At 43.8% G+C, this 23,193-nt stretch overlaps 1 protein-coding gene and 1 long non-coding RNA gene across 10 annotated transcripts in view; one reads left to right on the forward strand and one right to left on the reverse strand.

Moving 5' to 3' along the window:
• LOC134342756 (receptor-type tyrosine-protein phosphatase T-like) overlaps positions 1–23,193 on the forward strand; it is a 1,640,095-nt gene that overhangs the window by 1,298,589 nt on the left and 318,313 nt on the right. The gene's annotated exons all lie outside the window — the stretch shown is intronic.
• On the reverse strand, positions 8,597–21,317 carry LOC134342758 (uncharacterized). Of its 3 annotated transcripts, XR_010017091.1 has the most exons (4): positions 21,207–21,317; positions 17,507–17,590; positions 16,619–16,756; positions 8,597–9,042 (listed from the first exon to the last, which is right to left on the reverse strand). It is a non-coding gene; the product is annotated as an uncharacterized LOC134342758 (long non-coding RNA). The 3 variants fall into 3 exon arrangements; XR_010017089.1 differs by lacking the exon at positions 16,619–16,756; XR_010017090.1 differs by lacking the exon at positions 16,619–16,756 and having other exon boundaries at positions 21,179–21,317.

Here is a 23,193-nt window from a genome sequence, read left to right on the forward strand (position 1 = left end):
TGTCCGATAGCTGACTCACAAAATGGACCTGAGCTCACTCATGGGAAGAGATTTAATTAAGCTGACAAAGGAAAAGATTCAATGATGTGCTCAGTATAGCATCTCCGCTGAGACCCGCAGTACTCTGGCCAACTGCTGCTCAAAGAAGCGAAGGAACACATGGGAGGCTATCAAGAATCTCACAATACATAGGGAATTCTGAGTAAAAGGCAAAAGAGTTATTCAACCTCCAACACTACCCATCTGCTTACCCAATCAGGCACCTCTTCAGCTCCATCATGAGCACTAGCCTCTGAAGTATCCAGCACCTCTTCAAGGAGCGATGTCTCAAAAGGAGGCATTCATCATTAAGGACCCACTCACCCAGGACATGCCCTGTTCTCATTACTACCATCAGGGATGATGTATAGAAGCCTGAATGCCGGCTCAATGATTCGGAAACAGCTTCCTCCCCCCTGCCATTAGATTTCTGAATGGACATTGAACCCGTGAACACTGTAATTCACGTTTTTTTTTTCTATTGTTATGTACTGTATTGCATTGTACTGTCGCCACAAAGACAACAGATTCCATGACATCTGCCAGTGATATTAAACCTGATTCTGGTTCTGATTAGTGCTCCATCGATGCATGAGTCTTATCTTTCCCAAGCTGGTCTCATTTACCTCAGAACCAATGAAACCAGAGTGAAAGTAAATCATTTCTGATCCCAAGGGACTGTCTAAGAGGAAGATAAATGTTTGACTCTCAGATAGAATAGGCAGTTTGAAATAATTTGCTTTTCTAATTCTGCTCATGATAGACAGTAAGAATTTTGAAAATGAGCATAATATTGAACTCGCCATATAAGTGCAAAGGCCGTGAGGAGTTTGAGTGCTTGCAGCAAGTCACTCATGTCCTGAGTGTTTCTACCATCTTTTCAGTCACTGGTCAAGAATATGTTGGAATACACTTACTCGGTTGAGTGTGACACCAACTAGTCTTAAGCTCAACACCACTGAAGACAAAGCAGTCCACTTGGTCAGCATGCCATCAACCTCCCCAAACATTCCACTACTGGCTCACAATTACTGCATGTGAACAATCCACAAAATGCATGGCATTTTTTCATTAAGGCAATTCCAACAGTGGGAACACCTCTACTTGACAAACCGCAGTTGTTTAGAAATCTTCTGAAAAAAATCAGCAATAGTATGCTGTATTTTATTGGTATAATAATAGACATAGAAATATAGAAAACCTACAGCACAATATAGGCCCTATGGCCCACAAAGCTATGCCAAACATGTCCTTACCTTAAAACTACCTAGGCTTACCCATAGTCCTCTATTTTTCTAAGCTGCATGTGTCCATCCAGGAGTCTCTAAAAGGCCCTATCATTTCTGCCTCCACCACCGCCGTCGGCAGCCCATTCCATGCACTCACCACTCTCTGCATAAAAAACCTACCCCTGACATTTCCTCTGTACCTACTTCCAAGCACCTTAAAACTAAAACATGAGGAAATCTGCAGATGCTGGAAATTCAAGCAACACACTCAAAATGCTGGTGGAATGCAGCAGGCCAGGCAGCATCTATAGGAAGAGGTACAGTCGACGTTTCGGGCCGAGACCCTTCCATTTAAAATGGAAATTGCCTTTTAAACTCGGCTCGAAACATCAACAGTGCCTCTTCCTATAGATGCTGCTTGGCCTGCTGCATTCCACCAGCATTTTGTGTCTGTACCTTAAAACTATGCTCTCTTAATCAATGCAAACACGAGGGAATCTGCAGATGCTGGAAATTCAAGCAACACACACAAAATCCCTCCCCTTCCTGTCTTCTCCTATCATTTCGGATCTCCGCCTCGCCTCCCACTTTCAAATCTCTTACTAACTATTCTTTCAGTTAGTCCTGACAAAGGGTCTTGAACCAAAACGTCGACTGTACCTCTTCCTATAGATGCTGCCTGGCCTGCTGCGTTCACCAACAACTTTAATGTGTGTTACTCTCTTAATCAAGCAAGCATAATGAGCCATTTTATTTTCTTGAGGATGGGCAATAAACACCAGCTCAGCCAGCAATGCCACTGTCAAGAAAAGTAATCAGAAATGGCAATATCATTGTTTTTCTGTTACAGGATCAATATATGTTTAATAAAATCCTATAGAAGCAAATTTAACTTCACATTGGACCCAGCCAGATTTAGTAACTGTTGTAATCACCCGGCCTTTATTATCAATGACCACACAGGATTTCTCTGGGTAGGAACCAGGCTGCAATGGACATTTCACATTGTAATAGGGGATCCCAGCATCTTGCTCAGAAGTTTTACTCCATCTATTTATACCTGTGTTGAAAGGTTTGTGACCCAAGATAATTCATTCTGCCCAACTCCCATATTTTGAACCTTCCTCTCAGGGCAAACTCATAATTGTGTTCATGATGCTTCTTTATTCCTGAAGTACTCCCAGTGCTACTGATACACGTGGGTCCTTTTTGCTCATTGAACCCAAATTCCAGAACCTACACAGAGCGACCCCAGACCCCAGTACCTGCTTCCAGTGTTCTCAGCCCATGAAATAGCGGGATTTCATTTGAAATGTTTAATCTTTTGTTTAGTATTCTCTTTTTTTAATCTTTGTCCAATTGCTTTCAATTGTAAAATGACTATTGATGTAAACAAATTCAATAAAAGTTAATGAATGGAAATGCACCTGAGGCCTAAACCCTATTCATAATTTGAACAAAATAATGGATGAATCAGGGATAATAAATGTGCATGGTTCTTTATTCCAGATCTTTGTACACGTAGATACAGTATATTGACTTTTATTGAGTTCCATTATCAATGTCTTGTTCATTGTGATTAACTGATGAAAACAACATGCTGCCAATATGTCTAACAGGAATTGAAACCAGGGCTCAATGGGAAAAGATTTAATTTTATAAAGAAAGGGTTAAAAGGTAAAAAGACAGTGATTAAAGCCAATTCATTATCTGGCAATTGAGTGATGCAACTGTCAAATAAGACTGTGATAATAAACCTGATTATGCTTGTGATTATGATGCTGATGCTGATGCAGATGTGAGGGAAATTGTGAATATTGGGAGAATAATAAATGGGGATTAGTGTAGGGAGCTGCGTAACGGTTAGCCCAAACCCAGTGGGGCAAAAGACCTACTTCTCGGCAGCATTACTTTGTAACTTAATGTTTAAAGTACAGTGGATTTAATTTTGGACACATTGGGACCAGTACATTTTGTTAGAGCATTACCAATAGCTCTGCAGTGCTATAAAACTCTGTATTAGTTATTGACAGGGGAATTCATCTGCTGTGTTCTTTCAACTGACTGCAAATGAACAAAATTAGTGCAGATAATGGACTGTGTTCACACAGTGCTTGATATAAATTTACTTTGAACTTAATCAAAGTACTGTACATATATGCTACTATATACAAACCTGAGATTCCTTTTCTGGTAGGCAGTCACAGTAATACAAGGAACACAATAGAGTCAATGAAAAGTCACATTCAACAGAGCGTACAACAACCAATGTGCAAAAAATGCGACAAACTGTGAAAACACAAAAAGGAAGAGGAAAAAAAGAAATAGTAACAAATAAATAAGCAGTAAATATTGAGATCATGAGGTGAAGGGTCCTTGAAAATGAGTCCAAAGGTTGTGGGAATAGTTCAGCAATGGGGCAAATGGAGTGGAGTTATCCTCTCTGGTTCAAGAGCCTGATAGTTGAAGGGTAATGACAGTTCCTGAACCTGGTGGTGTGAGTTCTGAGGCTCTTGTACCTTCTTCTTGATGGCAGCTTTGAGAAGAAAACATAGCCTGGATGGTGAGGATCCTTGATGGTGGATGCTGCTTTCCTGCAACAGCACCCCACGTACATGTGCTCAATGGTGGGGAAGATTTTACCCATGATAGACCAGGTCATATTCACTACTTTTTGTAGACTTTTCCGTACAAGGGCATTGGTGTTTCTGTAGCTGGCTGTGATACAACCAATTAATATGCTCTCCACCACACATCCATAGAAGTTTGTCAAAGTTTTAGATGACATGCCAAATCTACACAAACTTTTAAGAAAGTAGAGGTTCTGCATGCTTTCTTCATAATAGCACTTAAATCCTGGGCCCAGGATAAGGTCTCTGAAAAGTTAATATCAAGGAATTTAAAGTTGCTGACCTTCTCCACCTCTGACTCCCCCAATGTGGACAGGCTCATGGACCTCCAGTTTTCTCCTCCTGAAGTCTATAATCATCTCCATGGCCTTGCTGATATTGAGTGAGATGTTGTTGTTTTGGCACCAGCGCCATATTTTCAATCACCCTCCTATATGCTGATTTGTCACTATTCTTGATTTGCCCAATGAGAATGACGTTAAATATGGCATTGGAACTGTGCTTAGCCTCACAGTCATAAGTAGAGGAGGGGCTAAGCACAATCATGTGGTGCACCAGTGCTGAGAGTGATTGTGGAGGAAATGCTGTTGCCAATCTGAACTGACAGGGATTGCAGGTGTGGAAATCAAGGATCCAATTGCATAAAGAGGTATTGAGGCCTAGGACTTGAAGCTTACTGACTAGTTTTGAGGGGAGGATAGTATTGATTGCCAACCTGCAGTCAATAAAGTGCATTGCAATATATAAATCTTCACTGTTCAAATGTTCCAGGATTGGATGAAGAGCCAATGAAATGGCATCTGCTGTTGTTGACTTCTTGTGACAGTAAGCAAATTGGAGTGGATCCAAGTCACTTCTCATGCAGGAGTTGGTATGTTTCATCACCAATCTCTCAAAGCACTTCATCACAGTGGATGTAAGTGCTACTGGACAATAGTCATTGAGGCCAGTTACCATGTTCTTTTTTGGGCATCAGTGTGATTGAGGCCTGCTTGAAGCAGGTGGATACCTCAGACTGTGAAGTGAGTGGTTAAAGACATCAACACCAGCCACTTGATCCACATGTTTTCCACTGAAATTGACTCCAATGTTGTCAGAAGAAAACAAAAGATTTGTTTCTAGTCACCGCAACATTTGATGTACAGTAGTTTATTGGAAGCCTGGTGGCATTTTGTTTGCAGTAGGGCTCCCACCAGGATCAACTTGTCAAAGTTCCAGCTCTTTTTATAAAAAGCTTACCATCTATTAGAACCTTGAAGCTGCATTATAAATTGTCAGGGACTGTCCCAATTCATTGCTACTAAGCTCACAACCAGCACAAATGATATTTTTGCTTAATATTCACAATGAATTTACTTGTTTGATAAAATCTGTTGCTAAATCCAGTGTTCATTTAACGTTTTATGGTTGGTTGCTGCATCTTTTGGTTGCACATTACCCACTAAGCGTAATAATCTCATTTTGATTTTTTCTAAACTCCATAACATTTTTACAAATGAGCTCAATAAAAGCCTACAGGCGATGCATACCTTCCATAGTTTGGTCTTTCAATCTTCTTAGGTTTTCAAACAATTGTATGTCAGTAATTTGCCAGGGACTCTTCTTAGATCTTTGTATTATTTCTCCTGATATTTGGTTGGAAAACTGCTGAATTTTGATGTCCTAGCATTGTTCTGACTAAAAGTAGCAGCTGGGAAAGTTAATTATTTTCATTGGCCCAGAGTTTTAAGGAGAAAAAAAAATTGTTGCTTAAGATTTAAGATGTGAAATTTTATCTGTTTGCTATACAAGAAAAGGTGAAATCTGGAGTGTCTGTACAATAGGAGGGTGGTAGTGGAACCCTGGTAACATGAATCTATCAGTTTGACATTAATAACAGGGCAATTACTCACGTGCATCATAAGAATGCTCAGATAATTGCATTCCATCAAAGATTTTCAGCGAAGGTGTTTGAAGGCCAAGACATATCAGACAAGTCAAGCATTTTCTTCCCAGGAAGTGGACAGATTTCTATGAACTTACAGAAGTGACTTGATGTAGTTCTGCAAAATGGATTGTTAAAACTGATGGAATATGCAATTGAAGACCATTGGTGCCAATTCATCCGGAATTCATACAGTCTTGCAATAAGAAAGAGAATAAAGAGATAATGGAGTTTTGTTGACTCATTCTGGGGATATGAGATGATAATGAGCAACCTTCTCAGACTACCGTTGTCCTTCTGGTAAAGAGATGCTTTCACACTGCTGGTGGGTAGGGAGTTCCAGCACTCAGCCCCAGTGATGAAGTAGGAGTAGCAATATCCATTCAAGTCAGAATGACCAAGGATTTGGAAAGGGGGGGGGGGATCTGCAAGTGAAGCACTCATTCACCCGGATTCCTAGCAATACTTAGTCTTGTCATATAGACCATGGGTTTGGGAGGTACTGTCAGAGGTGACAAGTGTGTAACTGCAGTGCTTTCTGTGGATGATGCAGTGAATGAATTTTAAAAGTGAATGACAAGGTATCAATCAAGAATATTGCATTATCCTGGATGATACCGAGCTCCACAAGAATTATTGGCCCTGCATTCATCCACCACTCTACTGACATGTGTTGTAGATAGAAAGGCTTTGGGTTGTCAGGTTGTGATTCACTCACGAAAGGATATTCAATTCTTTCAACCTGCTGTTGCATACATGGTATTTATTTGGCTAGCTCAGTTGAATTTCTGATCCCCAGGATATGGGATGATGAAACAAAGACTTAGTGAATAGTAATGATACTGAATGTATAGGGTAAGTAGTTTGACTCTTTCATTTACCTCCTACTGTGTTGACCTGGGGCAAGGCTGACTGAACTCCAACAGCCCCAGTCATCTTCTTTGTGTGGTGTAAGACTCCAGTATCTACAAACTCCCCCACTTCAGACTAATTCATTGATCAGTTTCACCAGGCTCCTGCCTTGATGTTAAGAGTAGTCACTCTCACTTCGCTTCTACAATTCAGTTTATTGGTCCAAAACTTTGATGAGGTTTGGAGCCAAGTGGACCTAGCAAAACCTAAACTGGCATTGATGAGTAGGGTATTACTGAGTAACTGCCCCTTGATGGCAGTGTTGGTGACAGCTTGCATTACTTCCTGATGACTGAGAGTAGACTGGTTGGCTAGTAATTGGGTTTGCCTGCTTTTTGTTAAGGGCACAATTCAGGCAGTTTTCCACATTATCAGGTAAATGCTAGCATTATACCTGTTTGGAACAGCTTGGCTAGAGGCCGAGCTGTTTCAGCACAGATCTTCAGTACTACAATGGGGTTGCAACCTTTGATGTTGGGGATTGAGATCGAAACTGAGGTGGACTGGAACTTTAGATTGGCATTACATTCGTAAATGCTTCAGGCTTGCCTGTAGCATTGCAAGATGGGCCCCACCATCACTGAGGTCGGGGGAAAATTTGAAGCTTCCTCCACCTGTTAGCTCTTTACTTGTCCAACACCATTCATGACAGCTTGTGATAGGTCTCAGGGCCTAGTTTGCTGGATTTCTGAACATTTATTGCTTGGTATTTTTGGCGACAGGGAACATGTAAAAGAGCTTCCTAGAGCTGGAATCTGATCATTTGGAAGTATGTTTGATATTGCTCCTAGCAAATCCTTGTGCACTCCTCATTGAACTAGAATTGATCCCATGGTTTGATGGTAATGGCACAGTGAGAGACATATTGCACCATGACATTACAGATTGTGGTCAAGTACATCTCTCCTGCTACTGATGGGTCACAAGACTTCATGGACGCCCATTTAAGCTACCAGGCATGGTTTGAATCTACACCAGAGGCTCCTAACCACAGATCTCCCAGTAATGGTGGGGGTCCATGGTATCAAAAAGGTTGGGAACCCCGAATCTACAACATTTAGTGTATTTGTAGAGTCACACAATATAATGGAGGGTGTCCATGGTGTGAACACAATATTTTGCCTCCACAATGCTCATGCAGTGGTTGCTTCTATGCACTTGTGGATAGATCCATTGGGACTGGCTAGATTTGGTGAGGATGAGGTCAAGTCAGTTCATCCCTCATGCTAGTTAACTCACTACCTGCTGCACACTCAATTTGCTACCAATATCCTCCATGTTGTGCTACCAAGCCACCCTTGGTGACAGATGTTGAACTTCGCACCCAGAGCATATTCTGTGCCCTTGCTATTATCAGGGCTTCTTCAAGAGCTGCTTAACAGGTTGCTGAATCTTCTGCTGAAGGAGTACAGACTGTTGTTAATCAGTAGGAGTTTTCGTTGCCTGAATTTGGCCTGACTCTATGAGACTTCATTGGGTCCAGAGTTGATGTTGAGTACTTTAAGTCCTACCCATTCCTGTCTGTATACTACTATGTCACTACCTTGTGCTGAGATAGGTACCCTGGGCCACAAACATGAGAAAATCTGCAGATGCTTGAAATCCAAGGCAAAACACACAAAATGCCGAAGCATTTTGTAGGTACCCTGGAATTGTAAAGAAGGAATCTGGTTCATTATCTCTAAAATATGAAATTGAGTTCAACTACAGTGCCTATAAAAAGTATTCACCTCCTTTGGAAGTTTTCATGTTTTATTGTTTTACAACATTGAATCACAGTGGATTTAATTTGACTTTTTTGACATTGATCAACAGAAAAGGAATTATATGTCTACTTGTTGATTAAGTTGACCAGTCAGGAATAAACTCTCCCAATTTATATACCAGTTTACGAAAATGTTTGTGAGTTAATATGCAAATTTGTTAGAAGTAACTTTGCCATGTCTGAAGAAAGTGCAGTTTGATGTCAGGTGGTCTGTCTGATTTTATATCTTCTCTACTTTAACTGATAGGATGTGCCGTTATGGCCCAAGTGCCGAGAGAGAGAGAGACATTGAAGCAGATCATTGATTTTTAATAAGAACTGTGGCTGAAATAATGGAAAAAAACAATAAACACTAAGCCAACACGGCCGTTAACTAGAACTTCCAAACCAAAGCTAATGCTGATTCAGCAGCTCATCAGTAATACTAAATAAACATCACGCCTTAACAGCATCGATCGAAATGGAATCTTCTTTTCCAAAACCAGGGCAAGAGTAAGCTGGGAACATTGACATTGTTTTGCTTTCGGTCAAGTCTCGACAAGTCTGTAATGAGAAGAGAGTTAAATAACACCACAATGAAACATTAATAGGCTGGAACGTGCACACTCACGATAATCAATGCTACGATGGAGTCTGTCATCCTTCTTGCTCACAAGAAAGGAAGCTGCCCCTGCTGGCAAAGCTGATGGATGAATAAAGACGAAGGCCAAAGACTCATTGATGTATTCTTCCGTGGCCACCATTTCAGGGTGAGAGAAAGGACTACACCATTGAGCATTTACCATTGAAGTGACTACAAGTGTGTCATTGCTGAGTCAGAACTCTCCATTTTCTAGCTTGAGATAAGCATGAGGTTCTGGGCAGCCCTGGAGTCAATAAGTGCCAGAAGCTCATGAGTCTGAGATCTCCATGACAAGGAAGCTGGGAGCATTACACAATTAGGGGAAGATACTTTCAGCGAGAGCTGACCCATCAGATGGCTATCCTTCTTTACAGGGCATTTCTAACCTAAAGCCTGGAAGTGTCCGGGATCATCACAGTAGAGGCAGGAGCCTGTTCTCCTGCACTGATCTCGTTAATCCTGAGATAGATGCATGCACCCCACCTGCACTGGCTCCTCCGCAGACTGTATACTGGGTGATATGGGAGAGGGTACAGACAAAAGGTGATCCATGTAATAAGTAGGTGGCCTGAGGCAACTTTTCTCTGCACCACTCAGCTGCCTCGTTGACAATTCGATCGGTCAGATTAATCAGGTCATCCAGGCTGTCCTGCTCATCATGCACAGCAATCTCATGTCAGACTCCTGCGCTCAGCCCCTATTGGAAGGCAGTGATCCACCTCATCTCACCCAGAAATGTGCGAAACTTTACTGCGTAGTCCCCCACTATCCCTCTACCTTGGCACAGGTCCAGGAGTCGGCTGCCTCCTAACCCCATAGTGGGAGATCAAAACCTCTCTTCAACTCTGAGGAGAACTGCAGAAAGCTCTGGGCTGCATTGGAACCTTGTTCCCATAGAGGGTTGAACAGGCTGAGTGAGATTTCCCATGTACACTAGTTTATGCTCATCATCACCAAACAGACTATTCTGAGTTTGGGTAATAAAATTCCTGCAGCCATCACAGTCACCAGGGTATCTGCCCGATGGAAGAATACTCCGTTCTGGTGTCAAAGCTGTTGTGGGTGTCAGGGCATTAGTGGCCAAGGTTGATGAGGCTGTTGAAGTGGAGGATCAGGGAATGCTGGGAGTGGGACTGACATGGCTACAGGCTGCTGAACTGTGAGAGTGGTAGTGACCGTCAGCTGCCGAACCACAGGCATGAGAGCAGTAATCACTGCCACCTGATTCCGGGTTGCTGAACTGTCACTGGGAGGGCTGAGACCTCCTCTACCAACTGGGACTGGGCTTGCTGCTCTGAAAGTAGCTCTCACACTGCATGAGAAACATTGGCAGCTTCTACTAACTTTAGTTACTCCTCCATGAACTTCAGTCTGGACTGGACTTATTCTGAGAGTATCTGTCGTACTGCTTAAGTCATTTCTCCCAGCATAGCATCAACTGATTGTAACTTCTCTCCTATGTGGCCAATGAATGTCAGGGCCAAGGTCAGCTGTTCTCTCTCTGCTGGATCCATTTTCTTTGGTTGAGAATTGCTGACGAGGGTGTACAGTTATGGCCCAAGTGCCAAAAGAAAGACATTGAAGCAGATCAACAGTTCCCTGACTTTTAACAGGACCTCTACAGAAATAAATGAAAAACAATAAACGCTAGGCCAACTGGGCCATTAACTAAACCTAACACTGATGCAGCAACTGAGCAGCAGTAGGTTAATTCTAAATAAACACCTTTCCTTAACAACATCAATCAGAAAGGTAGTCTTTTTCCCAGAAGGAGGACAACAGTAAGTAGCGGATGTTGATGTTCCTGTGCTTTGGTCAAGTTCTGCCAAGACTGAAACAAGAGGAAAGGAGTTAAATATCACCATAAGGAAACACGAATAGGCTGGAACATGCATACTTATGACCGTGATTGCCGAACCTGTTCAGCAGCCTGTCAGCAAGGGCACCCAGACACCACAGCAGACTCTGTGGTTATGATATAAACAGAGAAGTAATAGTACATTAATGGCTTGCTTAGCCACTTCAGAGGGCATTTCAGAGTCAACCATATAGAGTGTCTAGTAACACAAGAAGGACTGACAAGATGAGGATGACAGATTTTCTCTTCTGAAGAATATTAGTAAACCAGATCCATTTCCAATAGTTTATATTGTCATTTCTGATGGGAATACAATGGGATGGAAGTTCACTTCACTAACAGAAAGTCCAAGTATACGACAGTGATCTGTTAAGAATTTGTGTTATTTCTTTTTCCTTCAAGTTCCAGATCAAATTCTGAGATATAAACCTGAGTGTCCGGATAATTAGTTCATGGCCCTTGGATAGTTAGTTCACCATTTTCAGTTTCTAATTTTTAGCTAATCACTATACCACAATGTAAGGTATTAAAACATGGATTAACCATGTTATTTCTGGAATTTGGAACCTGCTGAAAAGTCTAAGTTCTTCTGGATGCTAGGATTATTCAGTACAAGGAGGATACATGGATAAAATAAAAATCTTTATCTGCTCATTGAACTTGAAGCAAGACCTTAATGTTAACTAAGAAACACTAGTCTTTGGATTATGTGGTGTTAGTCTGTTAAAAGCATCCTGATTCTACCAGCAGTTTAAATATGTTGACAAAATTTACCATCAGAGCTCAGAATGAACTTATCAATTATTTGCATCTGATGTTGGTTGGAGTTTTAAAATTATATTTTGTTCAGTCAAACCTGATTGACTTTTGAAGATGGGAAAAATTGTGAAGAGAATTAATGTTTGTGGATGTGATTTGAATGGATTTCAACAAGGTAGCTGAAGAAGCCCTCTTCAATATTATGTGCACAATGTAGGAAGGATGTGATTGCGCTGGATAGAGTGTCGATGAGATTCACCCAAATGATTAGAGTAGATGGGAAAATGATGAGCATGGATGGGTTAAATGAAGGACCCATTTATCTGCCATACAGCTCCATGAGTCCATAAGATATTGTCAGCTAAAGTTGCCGTTGAATTGAAAAAAATTATAAATCTGATGTGAAATTTGGTTGAGTGATAGGAAACTAAGTGTAGGGATCATGGGTTAGTTCTCAACTTGATGGGAATTGATTACAAGGATCCCACGAGTACTGTATTTGTAGAGCAATCATAATTACTCACAAAATTCTTCTCCCAGTTTGCCAATGACAGAAAGGCAGACATCATACACTGTCACATTCTGTTAGATGAAAGTGCTATTTTACAAAAGCATGTCAATAGATTGAGCAATTGGACAAGGTTGTTGCAAATGAACTTTGCATAAGTAAATGTGAGGTCATCAATTTTAGACCTAAGGGACTGAACTTTGCAAATGATGAGAAACCAAAAGCGGAGAAGCTCCGAAGATACAGGAGCCCATGCACGTGTATCGTTAACAATATCACATACAAGTACATGAAACAATCAGGACAGTGATAAAACGAGGAATTCTGCAGATGCTGGAAATTCAAGCAACACACATCAAAGTTGCTGGTGAATGCAGCAGGCCGGGCAGCATCTCTACGAAGAGGTACAGTCGACATTTCGGTCCGAGACCCTTCGTCAGGACTAACTGAAAGAAGAGCTAGTAAGAGATTTGAAAGTGGGAGTGGGAGAGGGGGATCCAAAATGATAGGAGAAGACAGGAGGGGGAGGGATGGAGCCAAGAGCTGGACAGGTGATTGGCAAAAGGGATATGAGAGAATCATGGGATAGGAGGCCGAGGGAGAAAGAAAAGGGGGAGAGGTGAAGCCCAGAGGATGGGCAAGGGGTATAGTGAGAGGGACAGAGGGAGAAAAAGGAGAGAGAGAAAAAGAAGCAACACACATAAAAGTTGCTGGTGAACGCAGCAGGCCAGGCAGCATCTCTAGGAAGAGGTGCAGTCGACGTTTCAGGCCGAGACCCTTCGTCAGGACTAACTGAAGGAAGAGTGAGTAAGGGATTTGAAAATTGGAGGGGGAAGGGGAGATCCAAAATGATAGGAGAAGACAGGAGGGGGAGGGATGGAGCCAAGAGCTGGACAGGTGATTGGCAAAGGGATACGAGAGGATCCTGGGACAGGAGGTCCAGGAAGAAAGATAAGGGGGGGGGGGACCCAGAGGATGGGCAAGGGGTATAGTCAGAGGGACAGAGGGAGAAAAAGGAGAGTGAGAGAAAGAATGTGTGTATAAAAATAAGTAACAGATGGGGTACGAGGGGGAGGTGGGGCCTTAGCGGAAGTTAGAGAAGTCGATGTTCATGCCATCAGGTTGGAGGCTACCCAGACGGAATATAAGGTGTTGTTCTTCCAACCTGAGTGTGGCTTCATCTTTACAGTAGAGGAGGCCGTAGATAGACATGTCAGAATGGGAATGGGATGTGGAATTAAAATGTGTGGCCACTGGGAGATCCTGCTTTCTCTGGCGGACAGAGCGTAGATGTTCAGCAAAGCAGTCTCCCAGTCTGCGGCGGGTCTCGCCAATATATAAAAGGCCACATCGGGAGCACCGGACGCAGTATATCACCCCAGTCGACTCACAGGTGAAGTGTTGCCTCACCTGGAAGGACTGTTTGGGGCCCTGAATGGTGGTAAGGGAGGAAGTGTAAGGGCATGTGTAGCACTTGTTCCGCTTACACGGATAAGTGCCAGGAGGGAGATCAGTGGGGAGGGATGGGGGGGACGAATGGACAAGGGAGTTGCGTAGGGAGCGATCCCTGCGGAATGCAGAGAGAGGGGGGGAGGGAAAGATGTGCTTAGTGGTGGGATCCCGTTGGAGGTGGCGGAAGTTACGGAGAATAATATGTTGGACCCGGAGGCTGGTGGGGTGGTAGGTGAGGACCAGGGGAACCCTATTCCTAGTCGGGTGGCAGGAGGATGGAGTGAGAGCAGATGTACGTGAAATGGGGGAGATGCGTTTAAGAGCAGGGTTGATAGTGGAGGAAGGGAAGTACCTTTCTTTAAAAAAGGAAGACATCTCCCTCGTCTTAGAATGAAAAGCCTCATCCTGAGAGCAGATGCGGCGGAGACGGAGGAATCGCGAGAAGGGGATGGCGTTTTTGCAAGAGGCAGGGTGAGAAGAGGAATAGTCCAGATAGTTGTGAGAGTCAGTAGGCTTATAGTAGACATCTCCAGAGACAGAGACAGAAGGATCTAGAAAGGGGAGGGAGGTGTCGGAAATGGACCAGGTAAACTTGAGGGCAGGGTGAAAGTTGGAGGCAAAGTTAATAAAGTCAACGAGTTCTGCATGCGTGCAGGAAGCAGCGCCAATGCAGTCGTCGACGTAGCGAAGGAAAAGTGGGGGACAGATACCAGAATAGGCACGGAACATAGATTGTTCCACAAAGCCAACAAAAAGGCAGGCATAGCTAGGACCCATACGGGTGCCCATAGCTACACCTTTAGTTTGGAGGAAGTGGGAGGAGCCAAAGGAGAAATTATTGAGAGTAAGGACTAATTCCACTAGACAGAGCAGAGTGGTGGTAGAGGGGAACTGATTAGGTCTGGAATCCAAAAAGAAGCGTAGAGCTTTGAGACCTTCCTGATGGGGGATGGAAGTATATAGGGACTGGACATCCATGGTGAAAATAAAGCTGTGGGGGCCAGGGAACTTAAAATCATCGAAAAGTTTAAGAGCGTGAGAAGTGTCACGAACATAGGTAGGAAGGGATTGAACAAGGGGGGATAAAAAGTGTCGAGGAAAAAGTATGCAGAAACGAGTTCGGTGGGGCAGGAGCAAGCTGAGACAATAGGTCGGCCAGGACAGGCAGGTTTGTGGATCTTGGGTAGGAGGTAGAAACGGGAAGTGCGGGGTGTGGGAACTATAAGGTTGGTAGCAGTGGATGGGAGATCCCCTGAGCGGATAAAGTCGGTGATAGTGTGGGAGACAATGGCCTGGTGCTCCTTAGTGGGGTCACGATCGAGGGGTAAATAAGAGGAGGTATCCGCGAGTTGTCGCTGTGCCTCGGCAAGGTAGAGGTCAGTACGTCAGACTACAACAGCACCCCCCTTATCGGTGGGTTTAATAATAAGGTTAGGATTAGTGCGGAGGGAGTGGAGAGCAGAGCGTTCCGAAGGAGTGAGGTTGGAATGGGACAAGGTGCAGTGAAGTCGAGACGATTGATGTCCCGTCGGCAGTATCTGGTACCTGGTATCTGTCCCCCACTTTTCCTTCGCTACATCGACGACTGCATTGGCGCTGCTTCCTGCACGCATGCAGAACTCGTTGACTTTATTAACTTTGCCTCCAACTTTCACCCTGCCCTCAAGTTTACCTGGTCCATTTCCGACACCTCCCTCCCCTTTCTAGATCTTTCTGTCTCTGTCTCTGGAGACAGCTTATCCACTGATGTCTACTATAAGCCTATTGACTCTCGCAGCTATCTGGACTATTCCTCTTCTCACCCTGTCTCTTGCAAAAACGCCATCCCCTTCTCGCAATTCCTCCGTCTCCGCCGCATCTGCTCTCAGGATGAGGCTTTTCATTCTAGGACGAGGGAGATGTCTTCCTTTTTTAAAGAAAGGGGCTTCCCTTCCTCCACTATCAACTCTGCTCTTAAACGCATCTCCCCCATTTCATGTACATCTGCTCTCACTCCATCCTCCCGCCACCCCACTAGGAATAGGGTTCCCCTGGTCCTCACCTACCACCCCACCAGCCTCCGGGTCCAACATATTATTCTCCGTAACTTCCGCCACCTCCAACGGGATCCCACCACTAAGCACATCTTTCCCTCCCCCCCCCCTGCATTCCGCAGGGATCGCTCCCTACACAACTCCCTTGTCCATTCGTCCCCCCCAACCCTCCCCACTGATCTCCCTCCTGGCACTTATCCGTGTAAGCGGAACAAGTGCTACACATGCCCTTACACTACCTCCCTTACCACCATTCAGGGCCCCAAACAGTCCTTCCAGGTGAGGCAACACTTCACCTGTGAGTCGACTGGGGTGATATCCTGCGTCCGGTGCTCCCGATGTGGCCTTTTATATATTGGCGAGACCCGACGCAGACTGGGAGACCGCTTTGCTGAACATCTACGCTCTGTCCGCCAGAGAAAGCATGATCTCCCAGTGGCCACACATTTTAATTCCACATCCCATTTCCATTCTGACATGTCTATCCACGGCCTCCTCTACTGTAAAGATGAAGCCACACTCAGGTTGGAGGAACAACATCTTATATTCCATCTGGGTAGCCTCCAACCTGATGTCATGAACATCGACTTCTCTAACTTCCACTAATGCCCCACCTCCCCCTCGTACCCCATCTGTTATTTATTTTTATACACACATTCCTTCTCTCACTCTCCTTTTTCTCCCTCTTTCCCTCTGAATATACCTGTTGCCCATCATCTGGGTCCCCCCCCGCCTTGTCTTTCTTCCCGGACCTCCTGTCCCATGATCCTCTCGTATCCCTTTTGCCTATGACCTGTCCAGCTCTTGGCTCCATCCCTCCCCCTCCTGTCTTCTCCTATCATTTTGGATCTCCCCCTCCCCCTCCAACTTTCAAATCCCTTACTCACTCTTCCTTCAGTTAGTCCTGACGAAGGGTCTCGGCCTGAAACGTCGACTGCACCTCTTCGTAGAGATGCTGCCTGGCCTGCTGCGTTCACCAGCAACTTTTATGTGTGTTGCTTGAATTTCCAGCATCTGCAGAATTCCTGTTGTTTGAGAGAAAAAGAATGTGTGTATATAAATAAATAATGGATGGGGTACGAGGGGGAGGTGGGGAATTAGCGGACGTTAGAGAAGTCAAATGTTAGAGAAATCAGAATGGGAATGGGATGTGGAATTAAAATGAGTGGCCACTGGGAGATCCTGCTTTCTCTGGCAGACAGAGCATAGGTGTTCAGCAAAACGATCTCCCAGTCTGCATCGGGTCTCGATGTGGCCTTCTATATATTAGCAAGGCCCGACGCAGAATGGGATATCCCATTCCCATTCTGATATGTCTATCCACGGCCTCCTCTACTGTAAAGAGGAAGCCACACTCAGGTTGGAGGAACAACGCCTTCTATTCTGTCTGGGTAGCCTCCAACCTGATGGCATGAACATTGACTTCTCTAACTTCCGATAATGCCCCACCTCCCCCTCGTAACCCATCCATTATTTATTTACACACATTCTTTCTCTCTCTCTCTCTCCTTTTTCTCCCTCTGTCCCTCTGACTATACCCCTTGCCCATCCTCTGGGTTTTTTACCCCCCCTTTCCTTCTCCCTGAGCCCTCTGTCCCATGATCCTCTCATATCCCTTTTGTCAATCACCTGTCCAGCTCTTGGCTCCATCCCTCCCCCTCCTGTCTTCTCCTATCATTTCGGATCCCCCCTCCCCCTCCCACTTTCAAATCTCTTACTAGCTCTTCCTTCAGTTAGTCCTGACAAAGGGTTTCGGCTCGAAACGTTGACTGTACCTCTTTCTAGAGATGCTGCCTGGCCTGCTGCATTCACCAGCAACTTTGATGAGGAAAGCGATATTTGCTTTTGTATCTGGAGGACTGAAGTACAAAGAGATGGAAAGTTAACAATGTCCTAGTTAGAGGAGGGAGTATTGTGAATAGTTCTGGGCACAATACATTAGGAAAGCTGAAATGGCTTTAAGGAGAGGTCAGATTAACCTTCCAATTCCCTTAATACTTAGTTTATCAGCAAGATTGCCCTCTACTGGTCGAAGTCGACATTGGACGTTATGTCTTAGCTACCTGTGTCCTGGTGCAGCACTGTTTGTGGCTGCTGAGACCAATGCGAGAGTGGCAGTTTCTGTTGCAAAGGTGTCGCCTATAGGAGGTTTCAGCTCAGCTGAAGCTGCAGTGTTCCTTTCTATGAGCCCGTTTGTCTTCTGCCCCTTTCAGGAATTTTCCTTTGCTTGACATAAGGTGTTGTTTCAGGGTGCTTCTCCATCTGGTGCAGTCAGCTGCAAGTTTCTCCCAGGGCTCAGTGTCAGTATCCAACTCCTTCACGTCCTGCTTGCAGACATCCTTGTAGTGCAGTTGTGGGCGGCCAGTGGTTCTCTTGCCTGAAGTCATCTCATCATACAGGCTGTCTTTTGGGATGCAACCGCCCTGCATGCGGCAGATGTGGCCCAGCTTACCCTGCCTGAGCAGGGTGTATACGTAAGGGAGGACGCCATGACAGAGAACCTCAGCATTGGGTACTCTGTCTCTCCAGGTGATGGACAAGGTGGCCAAAAGGCACCTTGATTGGAAGGTGTCGAGCCTTCTCTCCTGCTTAGCAGTGAGTCCAGGTCTCACCACAGTACGGCAATGTGCTGGTGCAGCAAGCATTGTACACTGCCATCTTTGCTTTGACTGCAAGTTTGTAGTTCTCCCAGACTCACGTGGTGAGGCAGGCAAAAGTTGTTGCAGTCTTCCCGATGCGTTTGTTGATTTCTGCATCCAAAGAGAGGATGTCAATGATGATGGACACCAGGTACGTGAACTGATAAACAATATCCTATTCGTAGTTATCAGTGGTAATGACTAGTGGTACGTCCAAATTCTTTTCAGGCTGATAGAGAGACCAAAATCTTTGCAGGCGTAGAAGAATTGATCCATCAAGCTCTGGAGGAGCTGCAGAGTGTGGGTTGCAAATGCTACATCATCGGCAATCAGCATGTGTCCTTGGTTCTTGGGTGGGTAAGGGTTTGGTTCATAGGCAGTCAAATCTGCCATCTGATCTAGTGCAGAGGAAGAACACCTCTGCTGCAGTGTCAAATGCATTCCTCAGAAAAAGGACGAAGAAGATTCCAAAGCGCACTGGGACAAGAACACAGCCTTGCTTGATGCTACTGATTATGTTAAGGGGCTCTGAAGAGCGGCCATTGTACTGCACAGCCCCTTCATGTTGTTGTGGAAGGATTTGATCATGTTCTATAGACTTCGCGGGTAGCCTACCTCAGAGAGCATCTGAAAGAGCCCATCTCTACTGACCAAATCAAATTCCTTAGTGAGATCAATAAGTGTAATGTAGAGGGGTGTCTTTTTTCTTTGCACCTCTCCTGGAGTTGGCGGAAAGATAAAATCAATAGACAATAGATAATAGGTGCAAGAGTAGGCCATTCGGCCCTTCGAGCCAGCACCGCCATTCACTCTGATCATGGCTGAACATCCACTATCAGTATCCAGTTCCTGCCTTATCCCCATAACCTTTGATTCCACTATCTTTAAGAGCTCTATCCATCTCTTTTTTGAAAGCATCCAGAGACTTGGCCTCCACTGCCTTCTGGGGCAGAGCATTCCATATATCCACCACTCTCTGGGTGAAAAAGTTTTTCCTCAACTCCATTCTAAATGGCCTATCCCTAATTCTTAAACTGTAGCCTCTGGTTCTGGACTCACCCATCAGCGGGAACATGCTTCCTGCCTGCAGCGTGTCCAATCCCTTAATAATCTTATATGTTTCAATAAGATCCCCTCTCAGCCTTCTAAATTCCATAGTATACAAGCCCAGTCGCTCCAATCTTTCGACATATGACAGTCCCGCCATCCCAGGAATTAACCTTGTGAACCTACGCTGCACTCCCTCAATGGCAAGAATGGACTAGCGACCTGAAGGTCGTGAGTTCGAGCTCCAGCCGAGGCAACGTGTTGTGTCCTTGAGCAAGGCACTTAACCACACATTGCTCTGTGACGACACCGGTGCCAAGCTGTATGGGTCCTAATGCACTTCCCTCGGACAACATTGGTGTCATGGAGAGGGGAGACTTGCAGCATGGGCAACTGCTGGTCTCCCATACAACCTTGCCCAGGCCTGCGCCCTGGAGAGTGAAGACTTTCCAGGCACAGATCCATGGTCTCACAAGACTATCAGATGCATTTATACTTGTCTAGTAGTCTCTTAAATTTCACTAGTGTATCTGCCTCCGCCATTAACTCAGGCAGTGCATTCCACGCACCAACCACTCTCTGAGTAAAAAACCTTCCTCTAATATCCCACTTGAACTTCACACCCCTTACATTAAAGCCATGACCTCTTGTATTGAGCAGTGGTGCTCTGGGGAAGAGGCGCTGGCTGTCCACTCTATCTATTCCTCTTAATATATTGTATACCTCTATCATGTCTCCTCTCAGCCTCCTTCTCTCCAAAGAGTAAAGCCCTAGCTCCCTTAATCTCTGATCATAATGCATACTCTCTAAACCAGGCAGCATCCTGGTAAATCTCCTCTGTACCCTTTCCAATGCTTCCACATCCTTCCTATAGTGAGGTGATCAGAACTGGACACAGTACTCCAAGTGTGGCCTAACCACAGTTTTATAGAGCTGCATCATTACATCGCGACTCTTAAACTCTATCCCTCGACTTATGAAAGCTAACACCCCATAAGCTTTCTTAACTACCCTATCTACCTGTGAGGCAACTTTCAGCGATCTGTGGACATGTACCCCCAGATCCCTCTGCTCCTCCATACTATCAAGTATCCTGCCATTTACTTTGTATTCTGCCTGGAGTTTGTCCTTCCAAAGTGTACAACCTCACACTTCTCCAGGTTGAACTCCATCTGCCACTTCTCAGCCCACTTCTGCATCCTATCAATGTCTCTCTGCAATCTTCGGCAATCCTCTACACTATCTACAACACCACCAACCTTTGTGTCATCTGTAAACTTGCCAAACCACCCTTCTACCCCTACATCCAAGTCGTTAATAAAAATCACGAAAAGTAGAGGTCCCAGAACAGAACCTTGTCGGACACCACTAGTCACAATCCTCCAATCTGAATGTACTCCCTCCACCATGACCTTCTGCCTTCTGCAGGCAAGCCAATTCTGAATCCACCTGGCCAAACTTCCCTGGATCCCATGCCTTCTGATTTTCTGAATAAGCCTACCGTTTGGAGCCTTGTCAAATGCCTTCCTAAAATCCATGTATATGACATCCATTGCACTACCCTCATCTATATGCCTGGTCACCTCCTCAAAGAACTGTATTAGGCTTGTTAGACATGATCTGCCCTTCACAAAGCCATGCTGACTGTCCCTGATCCTCTAAATGCCCATAGAACCCTTTCTCTAAGAATCGTTTCCAACAGCTTTCCCACCACAGAAGTAAGGCTCACTGGTCTATAATTACCCGGACTATCCTTGCTACCTTTTTTGAACAAGAGGTCAGCATTCACCTCCTTCCAATCCTCTGGTTCCGTTCCCGTGGACAACAAGGACATAAAGATCCTTGCCAGAGGCTCAGCAATCTCTTCTCTCGCCTCGTGGAGCAGCCTGGGGAATATTCCGTCAGGTCCCAGGGACTTATTAATGATTCTATGTGTACTTTAAACTGTTTAAAGGGATGTCTCTGAATGTTTCAGCCAAACTATGTACTTTGCAAGTAACAATTTAACTTAAAAAATATCAGTCAAAGCTCTCCCAGTTAATGCTGTGCACTCAACCTATTTATTATGGCTTTTTTGTCACATAGTATCCTAGCAACTGTGTTTTTTAAACACTACACAGCACTGCTAAAGATAACATTATATTGTACACAATTGTCTTCAATATTAGTGAGAAGGAACAGATTAAGTACAAATTATAATTTGTAGTACAAATTTAATTGGATTTAGAGGTGTTAAATTGGAAAAGTTAATACACCAATTACTGTCATCACCTATTTGAAAAAGGACACTCTATTTCCAGAATTTAGCTCCTATTTCCACCAGCAGTACATAGACTTGAGAGGGAATAGATTAGGTGACAATCCAATACTGTAGTTTGGTGTATGAAATTGAGGTTACTCTCATCAACATAAAAAAAATTACAAGAAAATATATTCATCCCAGCAGACTCGATATTAAACAAAATGCTCTGAATTTCCGTAGGATGGTGACTATTTCCAAATCTTTTCATATCCCATGCTTCTACTTAAAAATAGGTGATTTCCTTGCATAATTCACCATCCAGAAATACTGCCCCCACTGAACTTTGAGCTCTTTGCTACAGGCTCAATCTGAAATATCCATGGAAGTAATCCTCATAATATCATTCAGTACAAGGAACATTCAACAGAAAATTGATTATTCCCATTCTATCTGTGACCAACAGCTTTAGAAATGCAGCAACAAAATAGAACTGAGATATTACAGTAGAGCTGCATCTTTTGTTACATATTGGGTAGTGCAGTAATTTAAAATACAAATCCTACAGAGCTTAATAGGAAAGGAAAACCAAGGAAGACATGATAATTGCACCATTGACATTAACTGGATTATAGCAACAGAGTAAACAAATGTTTAACAAAAGCCATAAATCACAGTGTTTTTCTATTATTCTGTTTTAATGTGGCCACTATCTCACTTGATGGTAACATGTTAAGAAAGAAAAAGATTAATCAAAAAAGGAAATTGGTATTTCAGAGTGCCCGTTATTGCTTGGGGATAGGGAAATTAATACAAAAATATATTTTATGTTATTCTTTACTTGTACAAGTAAGTTGTAATATTGAAGTAAGAAAAAGCTTTATTAAGGTGGATGACTATAAAGACAGGCACTAGCAGAATATCTTACAGCTGTCATAATATTTTCTTTCAAAAATCATTTGAGAAACTATCACAAACGTCTTCTTACTAAAAATTAACCCCATGGCATTACAAAGAGACAGTAGCAATATCAATGGAAAAATTACCAAAAACACAAAGCAAAGTGCAATGGTTATGATTGTTTCCCAATTTGGACTGCAGTTTCCTCAAGAGCTGGTTTTAGGACCTATGTTCTTTCTGGGATGGATTATGTACCCAATTTTGACCTTGGAGGCAAATTTCAAAGTCTTCAGATAGTACACAATTTGCAAGTGTAAACAATGAGGAAGATTGTAGCAGACTGTGAAACATTGACAGCTGCATTAGCCAGAGACATGGCAGATGAACTTTAATGCCAAGAAGGATGGTATGGGGCACTTTGGGAAATATTTTTGATGTGTAGTTAAGAAGAAGATGCCTCTCCTGTTGGATGAATGACAATTCAGAGGAGACAACTTTAAGACAACTAGTTTAAGAACCATGAGGACATAGGATTATACTCTGAGTAATAGTCTGTCATCTGGAATGAACTTCGTGACAGATTATTGGGAACAACAAAGAAATGGATTTGAACTTAAAAGGAATATAAATACCAGAA

Source organism: Mobula hypostoma, chromosome 2 (genome assembly GCF_963921235.1).
Source record: "Mobula hypostoma chromosome 2, sMobHyp1.1, whole genome shotgun sequence".
Classification (NCBI taxonomy): domain Eukaryota; kingdom Metazoa; phylum Chordata; class Chondrichthyes; order Myliobatiformes; family Myliobatidae; genus Mobula; species Mobula hypostoma.